This window comes from Ornithorhynchus anatinus, chromosome X5 (genome assembly GCF_004115215.2).
Source record: "Ornithorhynchus anatinus isolate Pmale09 chromosome X5, mOrnAna1.pri.v4, whole genome shotgun sequence".
Classification (NCBI taxonomy): Eukaryota; Metazoa; Chordata; class Mammalia; order Monotremata; family Ornithorhynchidae; genus Ornithorhynchus; species Ornithorhynchus anatinus.
In genome coordinates, this window is record NC_041753.1 from 40779113 (window position 1) to 40802005 (window position 22893).

Here is a 22893-nt window from a genome sequence, read left to right on the forward strand (position 1 = left end):
TCAAAATGTTATCTTTCGCAGCCTATTCAACAAAAAGGCACTTTGTACTATCATACTAGAGTTCTCCACTATCTAATGCAAATTGAGTTCTGCTTTTGGTCCAGTGGAAAGAGCACTGATCTGAGAATCTCTCACTTGCCTACCTGCTCACTGCATTTCAAGCATCAGAGGGAACCTGACTGGCAGGGAGGATGAGAGACTGCACAAATCACTAGCCCTGTAATCAACTCTCTGTGCCAGTTCTCAATTAGCAGTCTCATTCATCATTCCTGAGAGGAAACTCCGTTATCATTGAATCACTAATGATTCCACTATATAAAATAATATGTATTAATAATGTAATGTAATAATGTATAATAATGTGCATATGTCTGTATATATAAATATATAGAGACAGCATCCTTAGCATTTTGATGTATACATCTATTCAATTATCTATCTTGACTACTCTTTGTAAATATTTTTCCATTTGTCTTTCCTGTTAGAGTATAAGCTCTTGTGAGCACAGGGATTGTGCCATTTCCTTGTGTTGTGTTTCTCAAAAGCTTAGCACACTGCACCAAGTGGGATTTTAATACTACTACTAAATTAAAATAGAACAGCAGCAGGATTAGCCAGTATCTTTATATTAAACAAAGATGATGGCCATCACTGCTGGTGACCTATTTTCATTCCTTCTTAATGAGTGCCACAGGGAAACCCAGGAAACTCCTAGTGTAGCCTATATTTTGGTGCTTGAGATATGTTATGCTACATTATGTACATTGTTTTTACTGTATGATTTATGGATTATCACTACTACAAAAATAACTCAAATGCACATCCTGTTCATAGTAGGACATATTCCCCTCTAAACCAAGCTCCCTCTGCATGAGAGGAGGCCAGAAAAGGGGCACAACTGAGTTTTCAAGGGTGCAGTATGCAAGTATATGGTCTCACTGGCAGCAGCAGCAACTACAAATGGAAGGATAACTCTATCATTTAAAAATTCACTATATGCCATTGTCTGCAAGTCAAATAAGAAAACCAAAAATATATGTAAACCAGAGGGATAGAATGTTAAAAGGGCAATTTTAGCAATTACAAGGTATTTGTCACTGCTTGGATCTCTGTTATTCTCAAGTGTTCCATTCAGTAAAGCTATATTGTCATGAATGTTCCTTCAGTATCGGTGGTGGACTGAGTAAATTCCAGGCTTCGTGGTATTAATCATGGTATCTACTGAGCACTTGCTTCATGCTAAGCACCATACTAAACCCTGGGGAAAATACAAAATAATTCAGACACTATGGGTTGGTGGTGATCCTTTCTTGCCATTTGATGTAAAAATGTAAGTATTTGAAGTATGGTCTATAGTTAATGCTGATGAAATTATCATCTGTCTATTTAAGATTGCTTCTAGAAAGATTCAAACTACCTCTTAGGAGCAGGCCAAATTAACTATCAGATTGCAGAATTTAAGAAAATACTAGATTTACCAACTCATCAAAATTTATACTAGTCTTCCAAAACTTTCAAAAAACCACCCCATTTTTTAGCCTAGGTTGCCCTGCTCCCACCCCTCTGGCCTACCCTCTCTTAACCTCTCCATCTCTGTCCAGTGCTCTTCACTTTCAGGTAGCCACCTTCTACTAAGCAAATCCAGACCTCCCCCTGAAAAATGAACTTATCTACTCCTAGAAGGGACTTAGCAATGGCAATATTCTAACATTGTAAAGGCTGGGATACAATGAGCACTTGTCCCAAAGGAATTTAGTTGAACCAGCTCTCTTGATTTCAATTTACCGCCAACACCTTATCAATTGGAGACATTAAGCACAATCCAAGAGTGAAGTTCTACTCAGGGCACAAAAGGCACTTCTTGATTATCCTGTGCCTATCCAAGTGATTAGCACAGTGCTTGGCACTTAATAAGCACTTTAAAAATATGATTGTTATTATTTCCCAATGTTTTTGTCCCAATTCCTCATTTCTATATTCTCCATCCCTGCCTTCAGTCCCTCTTCTACTGTGTTTCACTCTACTGCCCTATCAGTTCAATCAATCAATTGATCAGTGGTATTTATTGAGCATTAACTGTGTGAGGAGCATGCAGTGTAGCATAGTGGATGGAGTGTGGGCCTGGGAGTAAGAAGGCCATGGGTTCTAATCTCTGCTCAGCCACTTGTCTGCTGTGTGACCTTGGGCAAGTCACTTCACCTCTCTGGGCTTCAATTACCTCATCTGTAAAATGTATATCGAGACTATGAGCCCCATGTGAGATAGGGCCTGTGTCCAACTCGCTTTGCTTGTATCCACCCCAGCACTTAGTACAGTGCCTGGCACATAATAAACACTTAAATGCCATAATTATTATTATTAAGCATTCATTCATTCAATCATACTTATTGAGCGCTTACTATGTGCAGAGCACTGTACTAAGCGCTTGGAATGTACAATTCGGCAACAGATAGAGAAAATCCCTGCCCAATAACGGGCTCACACTTGGAAGAGTACAATATAACAGAGTTAGTAAGCACAAACCCTAATTTCTCTCCATGTTTTTCTTACCATTCTCTCCATTGATCTCCTCTCCTCTCTCACTTTTTCTATTCCTATTTCTTTCCTCACTCTCTCACATAGTCACCCTCTTAAGAAAACCTAGGTTGGGTTAGGCCAAAGTTCCAAAGTAGTCTGAACTGGAGCCTCATTATTTCTGACTTTTCTGGGAGAGAGAGAAGAAAATAAATGGTAGCATCTCTGCCTTACCTGGGCTCCAAAGCTTTCAGTCAGTGACAGCCCTGTATCCAATAGCTTCAACCTGATGAATTCTGAATTCTGGTGGCTTTTAGCCCACCCCTGTCTCGGCCTCAGTGGCTTAAACTCCTACTATTCAGACTTTGATGGGTTTGGGTCTTGTAATTTTGGCCCGATCGGTGTTGTAGTATCTTCTATCTGCTTGGGCCCTAGCCTCTCTAGTCTGTATCAAGTAGGTCAGAATGGTTGCCTCAAATACTGCAGTTGTAGGCTCACATACATTATTTGGCCTGGTGAAGTTCAAGGTTCAGAGTGCTCCTGTCTACTAAAGGTGATTTTGGGGACCAGACCAGAGTTGCGATTAAAATCTGATGTAAGCTCCTTTTATGCAGGGAACATATCTACCAACTCTGTTATTTTGTACTCTCCCAAGCACTTAATAGAGAGTTCTACACACAGTAAATGTTCAATAAATTTGGTTGATGGAGATGAAGCCAAAAATGGGGTGGTTCAGATATGAATGGTGTCTGAATGGGGGCAGAGAGAGGAAAAGGGGGAGAAAGAGAGAGAGAGGAAAAGGAGAGAGAGAGAGAGGAGAGAGAAAGACAGGGGAATGGGAGCAAGGGGAAAAAGAGAAGGGTTTGAAAGGATCTCAACACCATTATCATCTGCCACTCACCATAACCTGGACTGTTCCAGTGGGAATTCCACAGCCATAGCCTGGACAGCAAAAACACACTGAGACACTGTGTTCCAGAGTTGAGCTACTTCAATCCTGCTAAAGCAAATGTACTGACAAAAACACAGAAGAAAAAAAAAGATATTCTTATATGTGGACTTTTCCCTTCCTCCATTTCTGGATCCCTTAAAGGTAACTTGGTGGATATTTGGTGAATGAATCTGATCCAACTTGATCAGATATGAAAGAAAGATGTAGGGAAGAGCATAGAAATCCTGGAAATACTTCTTCCTCAAAAAAGCTTTGTTTATTCTAATATACTCAGAATTATGTGGTGTTATTATATACAGAAGGAGCTGAATACAGAGAAAAGTTCCAGCCAGCTGGAATGGAATTGTATCATTGGCACGGAGGGAAACCTGGAAAACTCCATTCAGCTTTTCTCATTCTTCCCCAAGGACTAATTGTCCTGAAAGAAAGCCCATTAGAATGAACAGACTTGGGAGGTACATGGGAAGACTCTTCCAGTCACTGAAGCTGATAAATAAGGCTTAAGGTTGATTTTTGCTCAATTAGCAATAGTCTGCCTGAAACACCTGGCCCTCATGTCTATACCACAGGTGCTTTCCTATTAGGAATAGCTTTAAGACTTGGCTACTGTAGGCCTTGTGTTTAATCACAGACTACCCAGAGATCAGTGAGGAAAAGCTTTTACTGCTGATTGTGAACTCACCAGGCTTCTTGCAACAAAATATCTTTTAGGTCTAAGGCAACTAAGGAAAATAGTATTTATTGAGGACTTACTGGGTGCAGAGCACTTTACTAAGCACTTCAGAGAGTGCAGCAGAGAGGATCCCTGCCCCCAAGAAGCTGATAATCTAATGGGGGAGATGGGCCCAAAATAATTTACAGATGGGGCAAAAAAGGGAATGGAAAGATGGATAGATGAATAATGAAGTGCCCAAATAGTAGATAATATGAATTAATACACAAAGAGTGCTATGGGACTGAGAGTTGGGAGAATTTGAAGAGGCAGGTAATTCCGAGAAGGAGTAAGTATATGAGCAGCAGTTCTGAGGCAGGTGAGTTGAGAGGAGACACAGAAGAAAGGTTAGTTTGACCAATGAATCAATAAAATTTATTGAATGCTTACTGTCTGCAGAATACTGTACTAAGCACTTGGGGAAAGTATAATGCAATTAAGTAGGTAGACATGGTCCTACCCACAAGGGGCTTACAGACTAGAGGGAGAGACAGGCTTTAAGATAAATTACATATAATAATAATTATGGTATTTGTTAAGCACTATGTACCATTCACTGCTTTAAGCGATGGGGTAGATGCAAGGTAACCAGGTTGTCCCATGTAGGGCTCACAGTCTTAATCCCCACTTTACAGAAGAGGTAACCAGGGCACAGAGAAGTTAAGTGATTTTCCCAAGGTCACACAGCAGACAAGTAGCAGAGTTGGGATTAGAAGCCACATCCTCTGACTCCCAAGCCCATGTTCTTGCCACTAGGCCATGCTGCTAACATATAGATAAGTATATAGGTGCTATGGGGTGGTCAATATCAAAGAGCTTAAGGGGCAGAGACACAGCGCATAGGCGACGCAGAAGGGAGGGCAAGTAGGGGTGAGGCTTTAGTCAGGTTTTAGAGGCAGCAATCAGATCTTCATTCAGTAGAGTCTGGGAATCAGGACACTTGGATTCTCATCCCAACCCCACTACTTGTCTGCTGGGTAACCTAGGCCCAGACCATTAGCTTCTCAGGGCCTTAGTTTCCTCATCTTTAAAATAGGGATAAAATAACTGTTGTCTCCTTCTTAAACTGTGAGTCCTTGTGTAGGATAAGGACTGTGTCTATATTTTATCTAACCCAGCATTTAGCACAGAGGGGAGTTTAGTGTCAGTTAAGAGAAATCAGCCCATTCAAGAAATTTGGACATGGACCAGGAGTAGGGATATGTGATAACAGTGGGAAAATGCAGTGGGATCTGGAGAATTTTTTTTTAATTTTTTCCCCTTTTATGACAGGGGAGGCTTGATAGGTTTCAAAGCATAGCAGTATATTGTATTTTGATTCTATTTCTTCCCTGGGGTGAACTAATTAGACTGTGAGCCCAATGAGGGGCAGGGATTATGTCCAACTTAATTATCTTGTATCTAACCCAGTGCTTGGCACATAGTAAGTACATAGCAAAAAAAGGTGATGGCATTGGCCTACATTTGACCTGGGGCCCAGGCTAGAAAGGGTAAAATTGACTAACCCCAGAAAGTGGGTAAGATTTTAAATTCAGCTAGCCAACACATTCTGGAGGATGTCTTGCAAGGAAAATGAGAAGATAATCTAGGCTTTTCTGAGAGGTTCAGAAATAAGAAAGTAGCCCAAGATAAGGACAGAAACCCCAGAGATTCTTCTTACTTCATTCAATCCTTTTTTCCATTGCTAACACTATCAGTGTTATCAGTCAACAAGTAAGCCTCACAATCTGACCTCAAAATATTTCTTACAATAAACTATACTGCTTAGTCACCTCAGATTTCAACAGAAAATAGATACATCAGTATTGAAAACATTCTTCCAAGCACTGGTTAGAAGTTCTCTGCTGTACATTGCTTCCTCCACATTCTGCGAATGATCTCCAGGGAAGCTGCCTTTAGTCTGATAGTTCAGCCTGATCCTGATAATGAATGATAAAATTTAGTTGGAATGCAACAAAACAGGAGTTTAAAATGTGCTTAAAGTTAATTTCCTTTTTAATAACAAGGGGTGATTTGGTTTTCACTTATGGCAATTCAATGGCTTCTAATGTTTTAAAATAGTAATGAAATACTGTAATTCCCTACACAGTATGCTAAATCTCGTGTTAGAAACTAACACAGGCTAGCTGCAAAAAGTTACATGAATAGTTTTCCTCAAAAGCAAACACTAGAAGAAAACAGAGAGGCTGAGACGCTGTCTGCATTAAACAAGAAAGAATGAAACACACTGTCTTGAGCAAGAGTCAGGAAGGTGCAAGAGATAAGATGAAGAACTTTTTTCCCCCTGTATCTACACAGAAACTTGATTATCTTGGAATTCCATTCTTTGGTATCTTGCCATTCAGTGTGGGAGGGTTGATGGCTGAACCAGCTAGACCCCAATGGGCAAGTCACTTAACTTCTCTGTGCCTCAGTTTCCTCATCAGTAAAATGGGAATAAAATACATGTTCTCCCTCCTTCTTATACTGTGAGTCCTGAGTGGGGAAGGGACTCTGACAGACCTGGTTATCTTTTATCTACTCCAGAGTTTGTTACAGTTCTTGACACATAGTAAACACTTAACTGATACCACAGCTCTTACTATTATAGCACTGAACATCAGTCCATCTCCACAGGAGGGTCAGGTTTAAGTATAGCCTTTTTCTTTGAGACCTTTGCAATTCCCTTTATGAGAGCTTGTGGAAATTTCTCTTCATCATTATGGAAAAGAGAAGCAGTATTGCCTAGTGAAAAGTGCATGGGCCTGGAAGTCAGAGGACCTGGGTTCTAATCCCAGCTCTGAAACTTGTCTGATGAGTGACCTTGGGCAAGTCACTTAACTTCTCTGTGCCTCAGTTACTCATCTGTAGAATGGGGATTAAATCCTCTTCCCTCTGATTTAGTCTGTGAAGGGTCAGTTCTTGGCCCTCTTCTGTTCTCCATTTACACTCACTCCCTTGGTGAACTCATTCGCTCTCACGGCTTTGACTACCATCTCTATGCAGATGACACACAGATCTACATCTCTGCCCCTGTCCTCTCCCCCTCCCTTCAGGCTCTCATCTCCTCCTGCCTCCAGGATGTCTCCACCTGGATGTCGGCCCGCCACCTAAAATGCAACATGAGCAAGACTGAGCTCCTCATCTTCCCTCCCAAGCCCGGTCCTCTCCCAGACTTCCCTTTCACTGTGGATGGCACGACCATCCTTCCTGTCTCTCAGGCCCGCAATCTCGGTGTCATCCTTGACTCGTCTCTCTCGTTCACTCCACACATCCTATCCGTTACCAAGACCTGCCGGTTTCACCTTTACAATATCGCCAAGATCCGCCCTTTCCTCTCCACCCAAATGGCTACCTTACTGCTACAGGCCCTCGTTATATCCCGGCTAGACTACTGTGTCAGCCTTCTCTCTGATCTCCCTTCCTCCTCTCTCGCCCCGCTCCAGTCTATTCTTCACTCCTCTGCCCGGCTCATCTTCCTGCAGAAACGCTCTGGGCATGTCACTCCCCTTCTTAAACACCTCCAGTGGTTGCCTATCAACCTCCGCTCCAAACAAAAACTCCTCACTCTAGGCTTCAAGGCTCTACATCACCTTGCCCCTTCCTACCTCTCCTCCCTTCTCTCTTTCTACCGCCCACCCCGCACGCTCCGCTCCTCCGCCGCCCACCTCCTCACCGTCCCTCGGCCTCGCCTATCCCGCCGTCGACCCCTGGGCCACGTCCTCCCGCGGTCCTGGAATGCCCTCCCTCCTTACCTCCGACAATCTAATTCTCTTCCCCTCTTCAAAACCCTACTTAAAACTCACCTCCTCCAAGGGGCCTTCCCAGACTGAGCTCCCCTTCTCCTCTACTCCCTCTACCGTCCCCCCTTCACCTCTCCGCAGCTTAACCCTCTTTTCCCCCCATTTCCCTCTGCTCCTCCCCCTCTACCTTCCCATCCCCTCAGCACTGTACTTGTCTGCTCAACTGTATATATTTTCATTACCTTATTTTGTTAATGAAATGTACATCGCCTTGATTCTATTTAGTTGCCATTGTTTTTACAAGATGTTCTTCCCCTTGACTGTATTTATTGCCATTGTTCTTGTATGTCTGTCTCCCCCGATTAGACTGTAAGCCCGTCAAATGGCAGGGACTGTCTCTATCTGTTGCCGACTTGTTCATTCCAAGCGCTTAGTACAGTGCTCTGCACATAGTAAGCACTCAATAAATACTATTGAATGAATGAAAGAATGAATGAATAGGGACTGTGTCCAACCTGGTTATCTTGTTTCTACCCCAGTGCTTAGAACAGTTCTTGACACATTGTAAGTGCCTAGAAAATACCATAAGGAAAAAAAAAAAATCCAACTAGAATAGAAATCTTGCCTTCCTAGGATATCCAAAGTCAGATCTTATGACCTCATCTTTGTTGGTTCCATTTGAGGAAGTAATGTTGAGAGAATACTCTAAGGCCTTGAAGGGGAAACAAAATTTTTTAAATCAACGGTGGCTTGAGAACAGTGTCCACATATTAATCACTATCTATTTCCCTATACATCTCACTTCCTCAAAGACCTAAGCTAGAAGCCAAACTAAATAATAGTCATACTGGAGGAGCATGATGTCCACTGTTGTGGTGTCAAATTGAACAAATATCTCCAAATTCCTTCCTTAGGAAATTCTAAGTAGGACTAATGTTTCCAGAGAAAGAGCCACATGAACCTTGTAAAAGGCAAGAGAGGCCTATTCACAGCCCTTCTATCTATCTATCTAGCAGGTTTCCAATGAGATCATCCCTCCTTTAGTTTAATCACCCCTATAGGCTGAATTCAGAAGAAATTGAGCATATCAGGTGTCCTTGGCTGAAGAGATTTGGATTTTAATCCAATAGTACAGTGGTACCTAAGTTGCCAATAAAAGGATTTAACTCCACAAAGAGCAGAAGGTTGGACATCATGTTACCAGATAGAGGTAGCATGGCCTATAAGCCAAGATGTTTGAGTCCGAAAAGTGGAGGCGTGCTCTATTCCTGTTTGCCACTGATTTACCGGCAGTGCCTTCAGGGACCAAGTGGTTTTATTTAAAGGCATTTCTACTGGGACAAAAATCCTTCCTTTTGGCTCAGTTCTTCTTAGAACAAACCTAACTAAATGCAAGCTAACATTAGCTTGGTATGCTCTGAGCCAAGAAAACCGGGGTTTTTTTGCAGCCATGTGCCACTTTCCCAGCTCTGTCAACCAATAAACTGGCACCTACACCTCTGTCTGACAGAATTTAGGGCTTTTTCACCCCCTTAGCCCTGGTACCACATTCTATTACTACTTTGCAGGTCCTCCAGGTGAGGAAATCAGCCTAGAAATGCCAGCGACCCAGACAGCAGGTTTCAGTAAAGCAAATTCCTAGCCCATCCAGGAGTCATACCAGTAGATGGAATCTGAAAGAACAAAACTCCCCTTCTGCATGACTCCAGCTTAATCTTCCTGGTCCTCCAGACCTGAGTTGTAATTAAAGGTCTGGATGTGGAGTCAGATTTAGGCAGGGCCATTAAGATAAATGTGAATTCTCTGAGTTTTATTCATTCTAATTTGAGGCTGACTTCACATGGACTTGCCCACTCTGTGACAATGAATGGAACTTTTCTGGTTCTCACCTTTCCCAATCTCTGAAATAGGTGGGCTGTACGTAATTCGTCATCTAGAGTCCCCTACCAAACTTTGGATTAAAAATGCAGAAAAAGTAATCTCTCTGCCATCTGTGGATCAGGGGCTAATGATTCTTCGTAGGCCAACCTGACTACTGCCTCAGCCTCTTCACTAGTCTCCCTGTCTCTATTCTCTCCCCTCTCTAGGTCATACTTTGCTCTGCTGCCTGGATCATTTTTCTAAAACAAATTCAATCCATGTCTCTGCACTCCTCGAAAACCTCCAGTGGTTGCCCATCCAACTCCATATCAAACAGAAACTCCTCACTGTCACTGGTTTTAAGGCACTGCATCAGCTCTCCCTTCAGCTCTCCTCCTTCTGCCTTAATTTGCTAATCTCCTACAACCCAGTCCACATGCTTTGCTCCTCTAACACCAACTTTTTCACTGTACCTTGATCCATCTATTTTGCCACCAACCCCTTGCCCACATCCTCTGACTTGGAAATCCCTTCCTCTTCATATCCAACAGATTACTCTTCTCCCCACCTTTAAAGTCTTCCTAAAATCATGCTTTCTCCAAGAGACCTTCAGACCTTCCATGACTAAGCCTTCATTTCCCTATTAGCTTTCACTTATGTATCATCTATACACTTGGATCTGTATCCTTTAAGCACTTGATTTCCAACCCACTCCCAGAGCACTTATATACATATCCTTATACCCTGCCTTTTTCCCTTTCTGTAATTTATTTTAATGCCCATCTCCCCATATAGACTGTAAGCTCCTTGGGGGAAAGGATCACATCTACCATCTCTATTGTACTGCTCTCTTCCAAGCACTTACTACAGTGTTCTATACACAGTAAGTACTCAAATATAATTGATTGATTTTCTTTTTCTTCCTCCCTATCTTTCCTCTTGCCCCCCTCACCTGCTCTCTCATCTGGAGTTTCCAGTGTCTTAATAACTGTGGTATTTATTAAGCACTGTACATATCAAGCACTGCACTAAGCACTGGGATGATAGATTTAACACAATCAGGTTAGACACAGTTCCTGTCCCGTATGGGGCTTACAGTCTAAAAGGGTGGGAGAGCAGGTATTTATTCCCCTATTAGAGAAGAGCAAATTGAGATACAGAGAAATAAGTGACTTGCCCAAGGTTACACAGTAGGCAAGTGGCAAAGCTGAGATCAGAGTCCGGGGCCTCTCTCTCTCTCTGTGTTCTTTCCTTTAGGCCATACTTTAATCTGAAAATACCAGAATTATCTGAGGAGATGGATTTTCTACATCTGAGCAAACAGAAGCCTGCACTGGCCCTCGAGGAGCTTAAAATATAACAGATGAAACAGCAGGAATAAATTGACAAATATACTACAGTTAACAACGAGGCAGGGAAAAGTGTGTTGTTGATAGTGATAGGAAAAGTAGGGAGAAATGAGGGTTTAGGAGGGAAGATGAGGAATTTGGGCCTTACATAGTTGAAATGCCAGGTTTAGGAGGGAAGATGAGGAATTTGGGCCTTATATAGTTGAAATTCCAGCATGTCCAGATAGAGACATAATAATGTTGGTATTTGTTAAGCGCTTACTATGTGCAGAGCACTGTTCTAAGCGCTGGGATAGATACAGGGTAATTAGGTTGTCCCACGTGAGGCTCACAGTCTTCATCCCCATTTTCCAGATGAGGTAACTGAGGCATAGAGAAGTTAAGTGACTTGCCCACAGTCACACAGCTGACAAGTGGCAGAGCTGAGATTCGAACCCATGGCCTCTGACTCCCAAGCCCGGGTTCTTTCCACTGAGCCACGCTCCTTCTCTAAGACATGCTAAGCACTGTACTAAATGCTTAACACAGTGCTCTGCACACAGTAAGTGCTCTGTAAATATGATTGAATGAGATAGAGATGTCCCAAAGGCAGAAGGAAATACAACATTATTGATAGACCTGCGATACCTGCAGACAGTTATTAAATCTGTTCTTTATCTCTCCTTTTCTCCAACCTAAATAACCCCAACTTATTCTATTGGTCCCTCATAAATCTTATTTTCTTACCTAAGCACACATTCAAAGAAAACTTTAGATTGCTTTAGTGAATAAGTACGTAACACATTAGCACATTTCCTAAGGACGATTTCTAAGGTCCAGGCTTAGCAGCATTTTTAACAACCTTGCTGTTGGTCCAGTAGAAAGAGCACTGCTCTGGTCATCAGCAAAGTTGGATTCTACTTCCAGTTCTGCCTGCAGCCGGCAAATGTGGGGAAGACCATTCACAAGCTTTTCAGTGTGCTGCATTCCACTAGCCTACTAGCTTGTTGCACTCTGTGCCCCCTTGGGAATCCAGCTGGCAGGGATGAGAGAGTGAGAGTGGCACAACTCAAGCCATGAGCATTAGTACTGGAGTCTTAGACCTGAGGCTCATCCACTGTTCCTGATGGGCAACTCCACCATCTGTCAGTATTTGCTATCTCATAAAAGGAGTTACTTTGCAATGGGTAAAATGAGAATTCCTTGGAAAATCACTTACTGTTTTGGGAAATATTTGTAACCTGGTTTAAAAATGGCTGGGAATGTTCAAGATAGAAATGACAAAGCGATTGGGAGCATGATCATTTTATTGGGAATGCTGGCTTCTTTCAACCAGAGCAAATGGTTTGAGAACAGATTATACAAAATTCTGCTGGATGAGCCTTGATGCTACATTGGGAAAAAGTCTGATTATTTCACAATATCTCACAGGTCCGGGAAGGGGTTGTGATTTGCATAAGAGGTATGTGGTTGTCTTGGGAATTTCTCTGAGTGTCCTATCAATTCTACCAATCTTATGATGCAATCTAAATACCGGCCTGGTGCCCACCACAATGTTGGCCCAGTGTGGACATTGGGTGGGTGGCAGGTTGTGGGCCCCTTAGGGAAAAGGAAAAGAGAAGTCAAATTCATACTTCTCTCTTTTTTTAAAAAAAAAAAGACAAACACAGGGGGGTGGGTGAACCTGGCTTTCCTGCTTTCCCCGCTATGGCACAAAATTTATGTTCATATCCATAATGTATTTATATTAATATCTCTCCCCCCCCATACTGTAAGTTCGTTGTGGGCAGGGAATGTGTTATATTGTTATATTGTATGCTCCCAAGTGCTCAGTACAGCTCTACATACACTAATTCCTCAATAGGTACGATTGGTTGATTGATATGATGACCGCTCTGGAGCCTAGGCTAATGAGCCAAGACAGGGGAGGAAAACATACTTTCCTGTTTTCCCCACTCCAGCTGCCACTGCAAAGGAAATGAGCATGTGTGTGTGTGTCACGGTGGACAGTCTGCTCCCACACGTGAATCCCTTCCCCTGATGCAGCTTCAGGGAAAGTTCTGCCTCTCTCTTCCCTGGCACCAACCCTGCTAGGAAGATTGGGTGACCTTGTAATTTAAACTATGAGCTGATCAATCAGTAGCCATTAAAAAACACCCTTGTGTCAAATCATCTTGAAGAATTTCACCTCATTAACATTTTGCGATACAAAGCACACCAACCCATCATGCAACCATCAGATGGGGTCTCATGCAAGCACTTTGAAATGTTGTGCTCAAAAAGCAGGACCTAGGGAATATTTTCTCCAGGGACAAGAGTCCTGGAAGAGTCATCTCCGCTAGCATTTTCCCTGTGTAATCCTTTTATAAATATATTGTTGGACTTCCAGTTCACTTCTTTGTGAAACTGGGGAAAGGACACTGTTCTACTTAGAGGGACAGTGTGAAGAATAATTTGTTAGTGTGCTGAAAAGTTTTGCCATGTCCAAAAATAGGATACCTGACAAATATGACATGTAACACTGTGATTCTGACTTGAATAACTGGGAAAACCACTGGGCAAAAATATAGTGGTAGGCTTCAGAAAGGCATCAGTGATCTATTAGCAGTCTCACTGTCTCACAGAATACTTCCCATGGGATCATCTCTCTTTTTAAAGCACAGCCCCTGTAAACTGAATTCAGAGAAGGAATGACATTTGGCACCATTAGCCTGCAGAAGTGAAGGAATTTTAAGGGATGAGTTGTATGGATTGGTATGATGGTAGACTAGGAGATTTGGAAAGTGCATTTGTATCCCTGCCTTTTATGTCAAATGATTTTACTATATATCCTGAAAGAAGAGTCATTAAAATAGTAAATTCAGATGTTCCCTGTTAGGGGAACTGTAATTTATTTATTCTGGTTATTTATATTAATGTCTTTTCCCCCTCTAGACTGTGAGCTCATTTTGGGCAGGAATGTGTGTTATATTGTACTCTTCCAAGCGCTTAGTACAATGCTTTGCACACAGTAGGCACTCAATAAATTCAATTGAATAAATGAAAGGGGAATTCCTCAAACATGTGGCTATATCAGAAATGGTTGTATCATGGGGTACATTTCCCCAAGGATTAAATGAAATTAGTTAGGTTCTATCTCAGAACCACCTCTAACATGGCAGCTGAGCCCTACAGATAAGTGAAAATTACCCTGGAACTCCCTCTTCCCCTTTCCCCATCCCTCATTCCTTACTATCCCATCTTCCTAGTGGCTTTCCTGTAACCCAACCCCATTGGAAGCAGCATGGTCTAGTGGAACGAGCACAGGCCTGGGAATCAAAGGATGTGGGTTCTAATTCCAGATCTGCCACATCTGCAGTGTGAACTTGGGCAGTTATTTTAGGCCCCATCCATAAAACTTAACTTACAATAGTATCATCTTCAGAAGCCAAGGACAGCCCTGGGATGTGTGTGTGTGTGTGTGTGTGTATGAGAATGTTAAACACAATTTTTTTAAATTACAATGCTTTTTGGAGAAAAAGTGTTTTTTATAATGTTCTATCAGATCTGATTGTTGGTCATTTATGAAAGGAAGTGTTTAATGAGCAACTAAAATGTGAAGCAGCATGGAAGTTTAATGAGAAGTAGCATGGCCTGGTGGAAGGAGCACGGGCCTGGGAGTCAGAGGACCTGGGTTCTATTCCCAGCTCCTCCACTTGTCTGCTTGGGCAAGTCACTTCACTTCTCTATGCCTCAGTTACCACATCTGTAAAATGGGATTAAGACAGTGAGCCCCATATGGGACATGGCCTGTGTCCAGCCTGATAAGCTTGTATCTACCCCAGAGCTTAGTAATAGTAATAATAATTATGACATTTGTTAAGCACTTACTATGTGCCGGGCACTGTACTAGGCACTGGGGTAGATACAAGCAAATCGTGTTGGACACAATCCCTGTCCCAGGTGAGGCTCACATTCTCAATCCCCATTTTACAGATGAGGGAACTGAGGCCCAGAGAAGTGAAGTGACCTGCCCAAGGTCATACAGCAGACATATGGCAGAGCCAGGATTAGAACTCATGACCTTCTGATTCCCAGGCCTGTGCTCTATCCACTACACCATGCTACTTCCCATAGTATAGTGCCTGGTGCATAGTAAGCGCTTAAAAATTACCATTAAAAAACCCCCCAAAACCATCTTTCAGTACAAAGGAAGAAGGCGACCACTCTAGTTGTAAATGTTTTTGTGTCTGTCTCTCCCATTGGAGTGTCAGCTCCTTTTGAGCAAGGAACATGCCACTTCTTTATTCTGCCCTTCCCAAGCACCCAGTACAGTTCAGAACACCAAGTAAGAGTTCAATAAATACAGCTGCTGTTCTTCCTCTTCCTCCTCCTCCTATTAGTTCTTACTTGTTTGGGTTTCCTAGATGATTTACCTATATACAAAGGACTCAGCTCTCATTTGAATTCCTTCCTCTTCTATTATTTTTTAAGTGGTACTTGTTAAGTGCTCACTATGTGCCAGGCACTGTACTAAGAGCTGGGGTAGATAAGAGATAATGAGGTTAAACTCAGTCCCTGTCCCACTTGGGGCTCACCATCTAAGTAGGCAGGAGTAAGTCTCAATCTCCATTTTACAGATGAGGTAACTGAGGCACAGAGAAGTTAAGTGACTTGCCCAAAGTCACACAGCAGACAGGTTTTCTGACTCCCAGGTCCATGATCTTTCCACTAGGCCATGCTGTTTCCTCCTTAACATATAAATGTAGACAGGTTACATGTAGACTCTGAAGTCAGTTATTTGTAAATGCCACATCTATCAAATTCAAATCAATTTAATATTGACAAGTACACACAAAGTTCTTCCAAGGAAGATTGATACTGACTCAAAGTTTATAGCAATTGAGTCAGGAAAAATATGACAGAGTTTAAAACATTGCTTTAGCCAGAATAAATACAATTAAATTTTGACACAAAAGAGCTACAAATTGCAAAACCTGGTTTCATGTATATTTAAGCACAATTTCTCCTACAAATCATTGTAATTTTCTCCTTATGAAAGTTACCACAAAAGCATGGTCATTCTTTCCCTACAATAAATGAATTTTAACACGGTAGGGAAATTTTTAATTAATCTGTTGTGAGCAGGAGCTCTAAGTGCTCATGGCAGCAGGAAACTAATACATTACTATATAATCTCAATTAGTGGCTTTTTGTCCAGCAAATGCTCATTAGTTTGCAACAGCAGTCTATGGCTCCCTGTGAAAGGTTTTGGAAATATCAAATAATAGGCATACAGCATGTTGTTTTGAGCAGAAATCATGAAACAATACAAGTGGTGGCCCATTATGTAAGGGATTCAAGGTTGGCAGTAAAATTCTCTGAAAACAGAAAGACATCCAGAAGCTGATTTCTACAATGCTTAATGTTTTAGCACTTATTTAGATGCTTTCCTCTAAAGAATTAAAACATCAAACCACCCTCTGTATTTTATGGGCAGAGAATCTGTAAGCTACCTAGAATTAAATCAATTAATGGACAAGAGGTCAGTAGGATTCCCAAACAGCTGCTGCGAGGTGAACAGAAAATGGGCAACAGAAAATAAGGACAGAGGAAATGTTTGAAGGTTGCAGTAAAGCACAGCCTTAGATAATATTGCATCTCAGCTGAAAAACTGAGACAACTGCACCAGGCAGATCAGTATGGTCCACTGCAACCAAGAACAGACTCTTTTACAGAAAGACAAAAGTGAAAAAAGCACCAGAACCTGCAAACCAAAACAGAACAGCACACTAAAAGGATAGTTTTTGTGTGTGCATAGTCTGGTCAGAACCGTGGGTCCCCTATTGGTCTTTCCATCTACACAGGTAGCCAACAAGGGAATTCGCCATCAGTAGCATCCTCTTGAAGTATGAAGGATGGCTGTAGTCAGTAATGAAGTTTCCAGGGCAGGCTTTATACATTTAGGAACCTTGGAGGGAAATATTGGCCTTTCTTTCCCTTTCCATATGATATCATTACATTATGCTGCATTTGTTAGGGCAGGGAAGAAGAAGGAGAGGGAAAAGAGTATTTAAGTCTTTATTATGTGTCAAACACTGTATTAAATGCTAAGGTAGATGGAGTGCAATCAGATATGATTCCTTACCCATCTGGGGCTCACAGTCTAAGTAGCAGAACAGGTATCTAACCCCCCATTTTACAGATGTCAAAACTGAGGCACAGAGAAGTTAAATGACTTGCTGAAGACCATTCAGCAGGTAAGTTGCAGAGTTGGGATTAGAACCTGGGTCCCCTGACAATCAATTAATCAACCAGTCATGGCACTTACTGTGTGTGGAGTACTATACTAAGTGCTTAGGAGAGTACAGTATAACAGCATTGATCGACATGTTCCCTGCTCACAGTGAGCTTAGAGTCTAGATGGGGTGACAGACATTAATATAAATAAATGACAGATATGTACATATGTGCTGTGGGTCTGAGGGTGGGTTGAATAAAAGTGCAAATCCAAGTGCAAGGGGTTGCAGAAGAGTGGGAGAAGAAGAAATAAGGGCTTAGTCAAAGAAGACCTCTTGGAAGAGTTGTGCTTCCAATAAGGCTTTGAAGGTGAGGAGAGTGATCATCTGTCAGATATGAAGAGGGAGGGCATTTCAGGCGAGAGGCAGAATGTGGATGAAAGGTCAGTGGCAAGATAAATGAGATCGAGGTACAGTGAGTATGTTGGCAATAGAGGAGCAAAGTTTGCAGACTGGATTATAGTAGGAAAGCTGTGAGGTGAGAGGAGTTAGGAGGTGAGGTAGGGGGCAAAATGATTGAGTTCTACTAGGTCATGCTGCTTCCTAAAATTAATGACATCATTTGGAGGTCTGCCCAAATCCCCAAGCCTAGAACATTTCTCTGGAGCAGTCCCTGACCAACCCCTTTTTCCCTTTGCTTATTCCAGGGCCATGATTAACCCTTCACAGGTACTTGTTTATACCCAAGTTGGAAGTGTGGTCTCTGTTTTCAAATTTTCAATGGCAGTCACCCCGTCATGGTGCAAAAATCAGGCGACTGTCCCACCCACTTCCTGACTGAAGATAACCTTGAGTGTTTCAGCTTTTTTTTAATGCTAACACTTGCCTTGAGGAAGCATTAGCATGTTACAATACTATATTCATTATTTTTATTAGAATATGCTTCCAGTCATCAAGACAGGCTTTACAGGTGCCCCCTCCTACCTCACCTCGCTACTCTTCTACTACAACCTGTCGCGAGCCCCCACTTCATACCAACCACTACCATCCTGGACCGGAGGAGCCTCAGTGACTCGTAATAGAGTTCAAACCACATCTCTGATCACCAGCGTTGCTGTGGAAAGTTAACTTAGTTTTACCAGCATGCAAGGGAGTGACACATACACAAACTCATTCACTCCACTCCACCAAGGGTCCAATACCAGTCTGTGACCAAAGGAGCCCGTTCTGCCAATACCTCTTCTGTTTCCAAGTACTGCTGTCTTCTGCAGCTTCCGAATGGGCTCTCATACTACTTTTGCTGCTCTCAGCATGTTTCCTTTTTGCTTCTCTACATGTTTCTACCACTCTGTGGGCCTCTTCACAATTCAAAACACATGCCTTTTATCTACATTAGGTGTCGCAGCTGGGGCTCTTCGTAGCAGTCATTGATTGGTCCAGACCTGTTACCGGGTAGAACAGGGGGCGAAAGCCATGCCTCCCTTCTTGGCCCGCCCCCACAGGCCAGAAATCACCTGTCTCAGAGCCCTTCTGTGCCTTCCTGAGTCTCTTTCTCTTTGTTGTTCATGGGATTACAAACAGTCACTAATAAGTCTGCATGTTGTGGGCTCACCACACAACACAACTTCGCTCCTCTAATGCTAACCTTCTCATGTGCCTCATGCTCGCCTATCTCACAGCCGACCCCTCACCCATGTCCTGCCTCTGGCCTGAAACGCCCTCCCTCCTCAAATCCTACAATTATTCTCCCCCTGCCTTCAACGCTTTACTGAAAGCAGATATCCTCCAGGAGGCCTTCCCTGACTAAGCCCCCACCTTTCCTCTTCTCCCACTCCCTTCTGCGTCACCCTTTCTCCCTTTGCTTGTCCCCCATCCCAGGCCCACAGCACTTATGTACATATCTGTAATTTATGTCTGTTTATTTATTAATGTCTATCTCCCCCCCTCTAGATCGTTAGCTTGTTGTGGGAAGGTAATGTGTCTGTTTATTGTTGTATTGTACTCTCCCAAACTCTTGGTGCAGTGCTCTGCACAAAGTAAGTGCTCAATAAATACGATTGATTGAATGAATGGGTGGTGGGTTTTTTTGGGGGGGGGAAATCTACCAGATTTTCTCACTCGTATTGGGAGGTGCCAAATCAGTCAATCAATGGTATTTTTTGAGCACTTTACCATGTGCAGAGCACTATACTAAGCACTTGGTAGGAAGACACATTCCCTGCCCAAGAGGAGCTGACAAGCTTGCAAAGTGAGACAAATAGCTTGAATTATGGCTGAATCTGGAGAGGCATTCTTTAAGGTAGGCAGTCCATGTGTAGGACTGTGCTTGTGGTGGGACAACTGAAGCAATCATCAGAGTTGACCTGCCAACAGAGAGCAGAATCGGGATGTCCCCCATGCCACTGCCGTAAGAGCGCCTCCTGCTTCCAGAACTATCCCATATCTTCCACCCCCCATCACTGCTTCATTGCCAAGCTGAGCACCCTTGTATTGCCACAGCAGTTACGATCAGGTATAGGACCTGTCAAATACAGGAGAAGTGCAAGAACCACTTCCTAGATCTCTAAACAGCTTTCTCGGGTCTTGTAAAAATATCTCTCACCATCAATAGATCCAGACTGGCAATTTGTGAATTTGGATACCCTGAAAAATGCATCAAGATTGTAAGATGGCTTCACTGTGGTACGGCTGACTGATCCATTCTCTGTTGCCAGTGTGGCATAGCAGTTCCAGTCCTGTTCAATTTATTCTACATGCCATGCTGGAAAATGCCTCTGATCCACTGGGAAACTTGTCCTTCTCAACACGCTACAAGTATCAACCTCTAGACTATAAGCTCTTTGTGGACAGGGAATATATCTACCAACTCTGTTGTATTGTACTCTCCCAAGCACTTAGTACAGTGCTCTGCACAGAGTAAGTACTCAGTAAATACCAGTGATTGATTGACCCTAGAGACAGCCATTCGCGATTTTCTCTATGCATATGACAGTGCCCTAGAGGTGCATACCCCAAAAGAAATGCTGATGATTCTGGAACATTTGAAGTCTGAAAAAACTGTGATAATGCATCAGTTTGTATCGGGGAAGTCCTATAAGCCACCAAAGAGCATCCGTGAGGGCAAGGGATCAGGTCTACCTTGATTCATCCCTCTTATTCAACTTGCACATTCAACTGTTACAAAATCCTGTAGGTTCTACCTTCATGCCATCACTAGAATCCACCTTTTCCTTTCCAAACTGTTACTATGCTGATCCAAGCTCTTGTCATATCTCACTTTGACTAATGCATCAGCCTTCTCATTGACCTCCCTCCCTCCCTCCCTTCTCTCCCCTTTCCCATCCATACATCACTCTTCTACCTGCATCATTTTTCTAAAAAAAAGTTCTGTCCATGTCTCCCATAATCCTCCAGTGGTTGCCCATTTACCTCTGCAAACAGAAAATCCTTACCCTCGACCTTAAGGCAGTCGATCAGCTCTCCCCCCAATCTTACCTCGCTGATCTTCTAACTCTATTGTATTATCCTCTCCCAAGCACTCAGTACAGTTCTTTGCACATAATAAGTGCATGATAAATACTATTGATTGCTTGAATCCAGAACTAATTCCCGTCACAGAATTCTGTTACCTAGGCAGGGTACTGTTCAGCAAATGGCAATAGGCAAGGAAGTTGAAGTTTGAATCAAGAACAACCTGTCCAAAAATAGCTCTGGGAATCAGGACACCTGGGTTCTAGTCCTGACTCTGCAAGGAGGGGAGTGCCTGCTAGGGCTGTGCTATTATCAGCAGTGAAAGTTTATAACTAAAGAACCACCTGGAGTGTTCTATGAGATGGGCAGGCCCAGTAGGAAGTCTCAGAACAAAGGTTCATCTGCTGTTCTAGGAGGGAGATTACATCATCATTTATGATGAAGGAAAATAAGATCATTACCTTCTAAATAGAAATCCATGTTTCTTTCTTGTACTTTATTAGTCTTCCATTTTGCCTTTTTTTCTATCAACACATAATATTTGTATTTCAATTTGGGCTTGAACATGTTTCATTTTTCTTTCTTCTATTGCTTGCTAGTGCAGTGAAATCAAAATCTGTTCTGTTCCACCATAGGACTAGGGTTTTCTTACAAAATGAATTGATTAGTCAGCCAATGGCATTTATTGAATGCCAACTCAGTGAAAAGTACTGGGCTAAGCACTTGGGAGAGTGCAACTGTGACAAGATGCATGCTTCCTGCCCTCCAGGAGCTTACAGTCTGTCTCCCATACTAGACTGTAAGCTCCTTGAAGGCAGGAATAATGCCTACCAACTCTTGTATTGTACTCTCCCAAGTGTTTAGTTCAGTGCTCTGCATGTAAGTACTCAATAAATGCCATTAATTGACTGACTGATTGACAGACCAAAATTATTTCCAGATAATGACAGTAGGAGGAAGGACAAAGATAGTGCAGGAAGTAGTACCAATTTATCAGGATGAACTAAGTAAACACAGAAAGCATACATATGTTCATAAATTCTGAGGCTAAGGATAAAGTACATACTAGGCCAGCTTCAGGTGGTGAGACAGTTAGCTTAGGTGATATCATCAGGGTGGGTGGTAGTGAGGTGGCTATGATTGAAAATTGGAAAGCACCCAGCCACCTCCTTCCTGACTCAATAGGGACTTGGCAGGAGAATACAATAAATCTGGAACAGGTATGGTGGGTCAGGGGTGCTCCCCCCACCCCACTGTGGAGAAATGGGGTTGGGCAGTCTTATGTCAACTTTTGTAGGATGTCATTATGTCATGCTGCTTATCCAGTATAAAGCACACAGACTTATGTGCTTAAGGGTGACCATTCTAGGGAGGAAGCAGCATGTACTTTCCCCACCTCAAGACCATCAAACATCGGAATCCACCCATCCGCATGTATGTTTAAAGGGCAGATGTTGGGTTTGACATGACTGGGGAGTTGTGACTTGAACAGTGACATCTTCTGAGAGCAGGTGGAATTTTAGGAGGACTTGGAAGATAAGATGATCTTGGAGTCTGGACTAGAAATAAAAGCTGGGTTGTGAGGGGAAAACTCTTAGAAAGAATTCTAGGTTGTGTGACTTCTTTGGATGTTCTTGGGGTAAGGGTCAAGAATAAAATTCATGAGGTTGCTTCTGTTTCCCTTGCTTCGGTATGTTTGTGGACCTTCCTTCCACAAGTGTGAAAGTGTGAAAGGTAGAGACCTCAACAAGGTTATTTAGTTCATGGCAGTTCTCATAGGCTGCTTACAATGGGAAAAGTGAACATCTAAATACCATCTTCAAGGGTCAGTGTCTATTAGGACATCCAAACTTCCCCGGTCCTTTCAGTGAATCATTCAATCTATCAATCAATAATTTTCTAGCCACTGGATTCTCCAATATGCTACCATTTGATCTTTGCCTACACTGGGCTGATGACATCCTGCAGAATGTAACTGGCCCCTAGATCCTACTATGAAACGAGCTACAACTTACGCCACCAGCAGCCTGCGTGGCTTTGTTTGACTCCAATCAATAAATCAATTGTCTTTATTGAACACTGTAGGCAGAGCACTGAACTTGGAGCTTGGGGGAAT

The 22893-nt window shown here is 42.6% G+C and overlaps 1 long non-coding RNA gene across 2 annotated transcripts in view; it reads right to left on the reverse strand.

Annotated features, from left to right (window-relative positions):
* LOC114807903 overlaps positions 1–22893 on the reverse strand; it is an 87547-nt gene that overhangs the window by 38725 nt on the left and 25929 nt on the right. Inside the window, exon 1 of one of the 2 annotated variants that reach the window (XR_005659654.1) lies at positions 18544–18659. The exons of the other annotated variant lie outside the window; for it this stretch is intronic. This is a non-coding gene — a long non-coding RNA (uncharacterized LOC114807903). Of the gene's footprint in view, positions 1–18543; positions 18660–22893 lie in introns of those variants that run through there. 2 annotated transcript variants of the gene reach the window in all.